Source organism: Mus caroli, chromosome 14 (genome assembly GCF_900094665.2).
Source record: "Mus caroli chromosome 14, CAROLI_EIJ_v1.1, whole genome shotgun sequence".
NCBI lineage: Eukaryota > Metazoa > Chordata > Mammalia > Rodentia > Muridae > Mus > Mus caroli.
Window position 1 is genome coordinate 25,057,184 of NC_034583.1, and position 8,262 is coordinate 25,065,445.

An 8,262-nucleotide genomic window follows, 5' to 3' on the forward strand; every position below is an offset into this window, starting at 1 on the left:
ACACCCGCTGTACCACCGATCCATATCTTGGACCCATGTTCTCACCTCTATTTGAAGTGAGGTATCTTTGATACTATATGTGCACAATCTATATAGGTCCCATGGCTTAGTATGTTAGCATTTTCCTGTGCGCTGTTTCTGTTGTTGATTTTGAGAGCATGGCCACACCCCAGTTGCAGTAGTTATTGACATGAGTTTATTTCTCCCATCCCCGAGGTTTCCTTCATGAATAAAAATACTATGTGTTGATTCACCCACTCCTTCCCCCTTGTGTGTGATGTTCCCTCTATCATTCTCTGAGTCTTACACGTCTTTGACATCCCTTCTGTGAACGCTTAGCCTGTTCTATTGATCTGTTTGCACATTCTCCTGCCAATGAAACACTTAATGGTTGGAACTTCACAGCACACTTTAGAATTTGGCAAGGCGACTCCCCCTGCTTTTGAAAACTGCTTCCAACCTTTCTCACTTGTTTATTTTTTTAAGTTTGGAATTATTTTATAAATACTTGTTTCATTAAATGATTCCACTGGTATTTGGTAGGGATTCTATTCACTGTGTAATTGGAGAGCAGAGAGCACTGGCTCACTCTTCATCTATTAGTGCCTATTAACGAGACTCTATGGCAACTTAGCAATATACTTGCAATGTCTCCTCTTCATATATTAAAATATTATTTTATAGATCCTGCTAACATTTGTCAGTTATTTGTGTTGCTGACACACATGCGCTATGCTGGTTTTTTTTTTCTGCTTTCAATATTTAGTCTGAAACTAGTTATCATAATCAAGTCACTATTTCAGCAAATGGGAGGCTGAGGCAGGAGGATTGGGAGAGAGAGTTCAGGGTTGGCTTGGGCAAGATTTTAAAGTAAAGCAACATCATCAACAACAAAACAAACCAACCAAATGAAAAAAATCAAATGAACAAAAAGGAGAAATCTATTAGTCTAGTATGAGGCAGTCATTTTGATACTATGCTGGTTTTACGGCTCTGATTCACTACACAGCCCAAAGTCTCTGTCATTCACTCCCATGGTGCTGGTCACTAAGGGTGCAGAATAAATGAAGCCATGAAGCCTCTGACACTGACCTCAGACAGATCCTTCCTCCCTTTAAACTGCTTGTCTTATGAATTTTGTCACAGCAACAAAAATTCTAATGGATGCGACTTTTAAATTATTATTGTTTGTATTTATGATATCCTTGACTTGTATTATTTATTTATTTATTTTTATTTATTAGATATTTTCTTTATATACATTTCAAATGCTATCACGAAAGTTCCCTATACCCTCCCTCTGCCCTGCTCCCCTACCCACCGACTCCTGCTTCTTGGCCCTGGCGTTCCCCTGTACTGGGGCATTGATTTGTATTCATTCTTCTTGTTCTCAGCAATCTTATTGATTTATAATTTATTGACCAGTTTTGTTGAGTCTTGGTAGTTTATAATTCTGTTGACTGTAATGACATAATGCTTAGCTTGTCCCCTGGAAGCATCCTGTTTCTTTTCCCCAGACCATACTGTGCCAGCCTGGACCACATGCTTGTGCTGTCTCACCATGGTGGTAAAGACTTCCTTCCACTTCCTCTCTTTTTCTCTGTCTCTCCCTCCCCCTCTCCATCTCCCTCCCCTCCCCCTACCTCTCCCCTCTCCCTTTCCCTCTCTGTCTCTGCCCCTCTGCCCCTCTGCCTCTCTGCCTCTCTCCCTCTCTCCCTCCCTCCCTCCCTCCCTCCCTCCGTCTCTCACATGAGGACTGGGGTTTATTGCCTGCACACATATACAAGCAGGCTGTGGTGCCACATGCTTGGATCCCAGCTCTGCAGAGAAAGAGATAAGCAGGTCCTCAGAGCTTGTTAGTGTGGCTGTGTGGACATGTGTATACCTGCTCGTGGAGGTTGAAGGTCAACATCCAGTGTCTGCCCTCATTTTCGTTCCTCTTTCATTTTTGGAGACAGTCTCTCACTTAACCTGACATTCACCATTCTGGCCAGACTGGCTGGCCAACCAGCTGTAGGTATTCGTCTCTTTCTCCCCCTCCAGCTTTGGGGCTACAGATGCCCAGTTTTGTATGTAGGTTCAGGGGACTTGAATGTAAGTCCTCATGCTTGCTTGGCAAGATCTTTACCCAATGAACTATTTTGTTTTCTGCCTACATTTCATTATTTTGGGGCTGGATTTTGCTCTGTTGCTTAAGTTGAGACTCAGATGCTGTTCCTGCCCAGCCTCCCTATAGCTAGGAGCACTGATGTGAGCTTTAATGTTTAGGTACCACCATGCTTCCCACCCCCCACTTTTTCTGTCTCATTTAAAATGTAATAAAGCTCTCTACTAATCATTATTTTGTATCTTCTTGTTAAGTTCCATTTAAAGGGTACCAAAGCCATCCACTAATGAACTATTTTGTAGTAAGGTTCTTTTTTGGCCAATCCAGAATGTTCCATTCAAGTGTGTGTGCGTGTCAGCTTGTGACCACCCGTGTGGGTGCAGGTTCAGGTCAACCTCAGGAGTTCCCCATCTTTTTGGTGTTTTGTTCTTTGGGACAGTTTCTCTACACAGTGGTAGCTGTACTGAACTCACTATGTAGATCAGGATGGTCTCAAATTCGGCCTCTGCCTCTATGGAATGTTGGGTTAAAGCTACCACGATTGGCCACGCCTTGTTTTAAGAGGCAGGGTCTTTAGCTGGTACATAGAGCTCACTGATCAGGAGGCTGATCAGCAAGCTCTGAGGACCTGCTTATCTCTATCTCTGCAGAGCTGGGATCCAAGCATGTGCCACCACAGCCAGCTTGTATATGTGTGCAGGCAACAAACCCCAGTCCTCAGGCAAGAAAGCCAACTTTGTGTTTAGTTTCAACCATGCCTTTTTAGTATCTGTAAATACCCACATTTACTCCAAGTCACTGAAGTACTGTTGTATTTGATCTATTTTCTTACATACAGTCATTTTTAAAGTAAAGATTATTATATTTTTACTATGATATTGATTTTCTAGCACCTAACAGAACTGGCTACATATGTTTCAGGGCCCTGTATAAAATCAAAAGACGGGAGCCCCATTCAAATATTATTAAGGAGTTCAAGGTGCTCACACCTGAGGTTAAGCCAAGCACAGAGTCTATGTTTCTGCACAGGATTAGGTGAAAGAAGTTCATGCCTTTTTTTGTTTTGTTTTGTTTTTTAAATTTATACACAACATTAAAGTGATCCTATGTGTGCTATTGGTCAAGTTTTAATTTCAAGGTTATGTTAACAAAATAAAATAAAATAAAATAAAATAAAATAAAATAAAATAACACAGTACCTTTCCCACCCTCCAGTAGTGTTTACTTGACAGAGGAGCTAACCATTCCTGGGAAATATGCAAGGAGCATGCATGTCGGCATGGCCGTCTGAGGATGGCATTCTTGGAAAATTCTTCTGAAAAAAAAATCTTAAAAGTTCCACGTGAGAGGCTGGAGAGATGGCTCAGCAGTTAAGAGCACTGACTCCTTTTCCAGAGATCCTGAGTTCAATTCCCAGCAACCACATGGTGGCTCCCAACCATCTGTAATGGAATCTGATGCCCTCTTCTGGTGTGTCTGAGAGCAGCTACAGAATGCATTAAAAAAAAAAGTTTGATATGAATATCATTACCACCCGGGGTTAATAGGTTTCTAAAAATTGATTTTAATAATTAGATTAATTATTTGGCAGTTTAATATGCCTGTTTTTTCTTCCTGTAGTTAGTTTTCATGTGAAGTTTTACAACTACAGTGGCTTTCCCTCAATCTGGAGCTGGTTCAAGTACACATCTGCTCTTTTCTTCCCCAGCCTCCAAGAGATTTCTGGGCAGGCTGGCCACCCTCTCCCTGCTAGCAGGTTCTCTTCTGCTCCTTTGTTTTGCTTGTTGCATTGATAACTACTTTTACTCTGACAGCTTCTACTTACCTCCTTGTATGCTTTTTGTTTGCTAGACATACTTCTGATTAACATTGGTCTTAGATTTTTAAAACATTTGTGTGTATGTGTGTGTGTGCGCGCGTGCGCATGTGTGTGTGTGTGTGCATGTGTGTGGGTGTGTGCACGTGAGTACAGCTTGCTCCTGGAGGCTAAAAGTGCCAGTTCCTTAGAGCTGCAGTTACAGGTGTTTGTGAGCTGTCTCGGTGTGTCCTGAGAGTTGAACTCAGGTAGTTGCTAGAGCTTTTAGCCTTTCAGTCATCTCTCTGCCTCCCAAGCTTTCATTTTTAAAGTATATAATTAAAGCACTTATATAAAAGGATTGCTGAAAGCCTGTGTAGATGGCTCAAGGATAAAAGTGATTGCTGGAAAAGCCAGATGACCTGATTTCAATCCCTGGAACTCGAGGCAGATGGGAGGCAGAGCCAGGAGAACTGTATGGAAGCTCATGGTGAGCTAGCCTAGAGTATGCACTGTGGCAGAAACAACGAAGGAGACCTTGCCTTAAGAGAACCTACTCCCAGAAGTTGTTCTCTCTCTCTCTCTTCCTCTCTCTGTCTCTCTCCTCCATCTCTCTCCACATCTCTCTCTGTGTGCATCTCTGTCTCTCTCATACTCAAAGGCAAGATTAGAAAAAGGATTAAAGGATTATTGTGGTATTATGATTTGGATATAACATGTCCTCCATAGACTAAGTGGTTTAACACTTGACCCCAGCTGGTGGTGCTGCTTGGGAAGGTTGTAAAATCTTTAGTGGGTGGAGCCTTGCCAGAAGAAGTGTGTCAACAGGGATGGGCCTTGAACATTATAGCTGGTATTACTTCCTGTTCATTCTCTGCTTCCTAAGTATGTATGCAAGGTGACCATACAGTCTCCTGCTCCTGCTCCAGCACGTGCTCCTCCTCTTGTCTGTACTCCTGCTTCTGCTCCTGCCTGTGTTCCTGTTCCTGCCCATGCTCCTGCCCGTGCTCCTGCTCCTGCATGTGTTCCTGCCCATGCTCCTGCCCATGCTCTGGCCTGTGCTCCTCCTCTTGTCTGTGCTCCTGCTTCTGCTCCTGCCCATGCTCCTGCTCCTGTCCGTGCTCCTGCTCCTGCCCATGCTCCTGCCCATGCTCCTGCTCCTGCCCGTGCTCCTGCCCCTGCCCCTGCCCCTGCCCCTGCCCCTGCTCCTGCTCCTGCACGTGTTCTTGCCCATGCTCCTGCCCATGCTCTGGCCTGTGCTCCTCCTCTTGTCTGTGCTCCTGCTCCTGCTCCTGCTCCTGCTCCTGCTCCTGCTCCTGCTCCTGCTCCTGCTCCTGCTCCTGCTCCTGCTCCTGCTCCTGCTCCTGCTCCTGCCCCTGCTCCTGCTCCTGCCCATGCTCCTGTGATCATGTCTTCCCTGTCTACCTGTCTTCCCCACCATAATGGAGTATTCTTCGGAACTGAAGCCAAAACAAACCTTTCTTCCTTAGTTGCTTTTGTCAAAGTATTTTATCACAAAACAGAAAATAAATGAACATAGGGCTATACAAAATATGATTTTTTTTCTGCTTCTATGTGTGATCTCTGAAATTCCATGTTTTCTTTCTCCCTAAGAATCAATAGTTATAAATCTGATTTCTATGACCCATTAATCAGTTAAGATCTCCTAACTAACTTTTAAACATACATTTCGTTCACAGTTTCTCTTCTTACTATATTTCAGAATCTTGAATGCATACTCTCCCTTTTCTGAGTTTTGTGTCTCTTGTATAAATGTTGTAGGATGCTTGGTGAGTCCGAGTAGTTTCTGTTTGGGATCCAGCCCAAGATTTACCTGTTGTTTCAACCTGACTAGCTATTCTCACAGTGTTTAGTCCCCTTAATTTTGTTTAGCTTATCATTTGCAAATGGTTATCAACTGAAAATTGCTTCTGGGTTAGGGATGGGGACATGCCTCCACCCTAACTGGTACAGACCCTTGCAGGCTCTATGCATGCTTTCCCAGCCTCTGTAAAGCCATGTCTCCACCAATAATGTTGATATAGAGGGTCTTGATTCCTCGGTGCCCTCTATCCCCTCTGGCTCTTACACTGTTTCTGCCTCCTCTTCCACAGGTTTCCCTGAAGCCTGAAAGGAGGTATTAATGGAGGCATCCCTTTACATCTAGGTGTTCTAAGGTCTTTCCCTTTTGGTATGATGTCTGGAAGTGGGTGTGTATTTGCTCCCATCTGTGGCAGGAGGAAGCTCCCATGATGATGGCTGAGCAAGGCACTGATCTATGAGTATAGTAAAATGTTATAAGTAGTCATTTTATTTCAATGTGACTTTTTAAAAATCAGTAGTAGTATTTGGCTTTATCTTAGGCTCCCTGGCTATCTAGTTATAGGTTCTTGGTCTCTCCAAGCAGTGTCAAGTATGGGTTCTCTGTCATGTAATGGGTCTTCAGTTGAATCAAATATTGACTTGTTATCCCCACAAACTTTGAAGGCAGGTCTTCATTGTAGATCAAAGGGTTTCAGCTATTTTGGTGTTTCTGTTTCTCCTTTGGTAGTATGCGGAGTAACTTCCTACACCAAGGACACCAGCACGTAGTGGTGAAAGCTCTATATAGACACCAGCTCAACCTCTCATGCTCAATGAGTTGTGTGGGTGTTGTCTTCAAAAATGGAGCCTTGCTGTCAGCTTGTGGAGAGCCATTTATAGTCTTAACAACAGCCTGGGTTGTTTGGGGGTTTCCATGTGACACCTTTGGCCAGCCATACAATTATATGTAACCCAATCCTGGTACTGAAAGCTCTAATTGGTGACAAAAGACGACCAGGTGGGGCTCTGTCTCCTTCCTTTTTTTTAGCAATTTTATGTAAATAACCTTTATATATGTATCTGTTTTAGGAATTTCTACCATGTTAGATTTCCACACTACCCTTTAAATGGCTTTTAATTTTATCCATCTCTCCCTATATTTCCCCTTCACTCCTCCTTTTCCCTCTCCCTCTCCACCTGATTCTTCTATTTCAGTCTCCACCACTGTATCCATCTATACCTCTCTATTCTATTTCTCTTTCCTAGGAGATCTGTCTGTACCCCTGGGCACCTACTCTATTCTACTGTACTCTACTCTATACTCAACCTCTGTGGTTCTATGGATTGTAGCCTGGCTATCATTGACTTAACAATCAATATCCACAGGTAAGTAAATAATTGTCTTTCTGGGCTTGAGTTACCTCACTCAGGATGATTTTTTTTCTAGTTCTATCCATTTGCCTGCAAATATTTTATTTCATTTTATAACTGGCTAAATAATAGTCTATTGTGTTCATGTACTACAGTTTCTTTATCTATTCTTTCAGTGAGGGGCATCTAAGTTGATCTCAATTTCTGGCTTAGAAGAATAGAACAGCAATGAACATAGTTGATTAAGTATCTCTGTGGTAGAATGAGGCATCCTTTGGGTATTGCCCAAGAGTGGTATATCTGGGTCTTGAGATAGATCAATTTCCATCTTCCTAAGGAACCACTACAGTGATTTCCATAGTGGTTGTAGAATTGGCACTCCCACCATCAGGGGATGAGTGTTCCTCATGTTTCCCCATTCTTACTGGCTTGAGTGGCCACTTGTTTTATTAATCTTCATCATTCTGACAAGTGTAAGATAGAATCTCAAAGTAGTTATGATTTATATTTCCCTGATGACTAAGGATTTTTAACATTTCTTTAAGTATTTATCAGCCCATTTGGGCTTTCTCTTTTGAGAATTTTCTGTTTAGATCTGTACCAGAATTTTAATTAAGCGATTTGTTTGCTTGATACCTAGCTTCTGAGCTCCTTATGTATTTTGGATATTAGTCTTCTCTTGGATGTGTAGCTGGTAAAACTCTTTACATATTCTATTGACTGATGCTTCTTTGTTGAATAACGGTGTCTTTTGCCTTACTGAAGCTTTTCAGTTTCATGAGGTCCCATCTATTAATTGTTGATTAGTTCCTATGCTAATGGTGTTCTGTTCAGAAAGTCTTTTTCTGATTTTTCTGAAATGCCAATGAGTTCAAAGCTATTCCCCACATTCTCTTCTAATAGTTTCAGTGTATTTAGTTTATGTTGAGGTTAACTGATCCATTTGGAGTTGAGTTTTGTGTGAGGTGATATGATACATGTGGATCTATTTGGATTTTTCTACATGATGCCATCTAGTTTGACAAGCACCGTTTGTTGAAAATTCTGTCTTTTGTCAGTGTGCATTTCTGGATTTTGTTTTGTTTTGTTTTGTCTTTGTGTTTGTTTTTCTAGACAGGGTTTCACTGTGTAGCCCTGACTGTCCTGGAACTCACTCTGTAGAGCAGGCTGGCCTCGAACTCAGAAA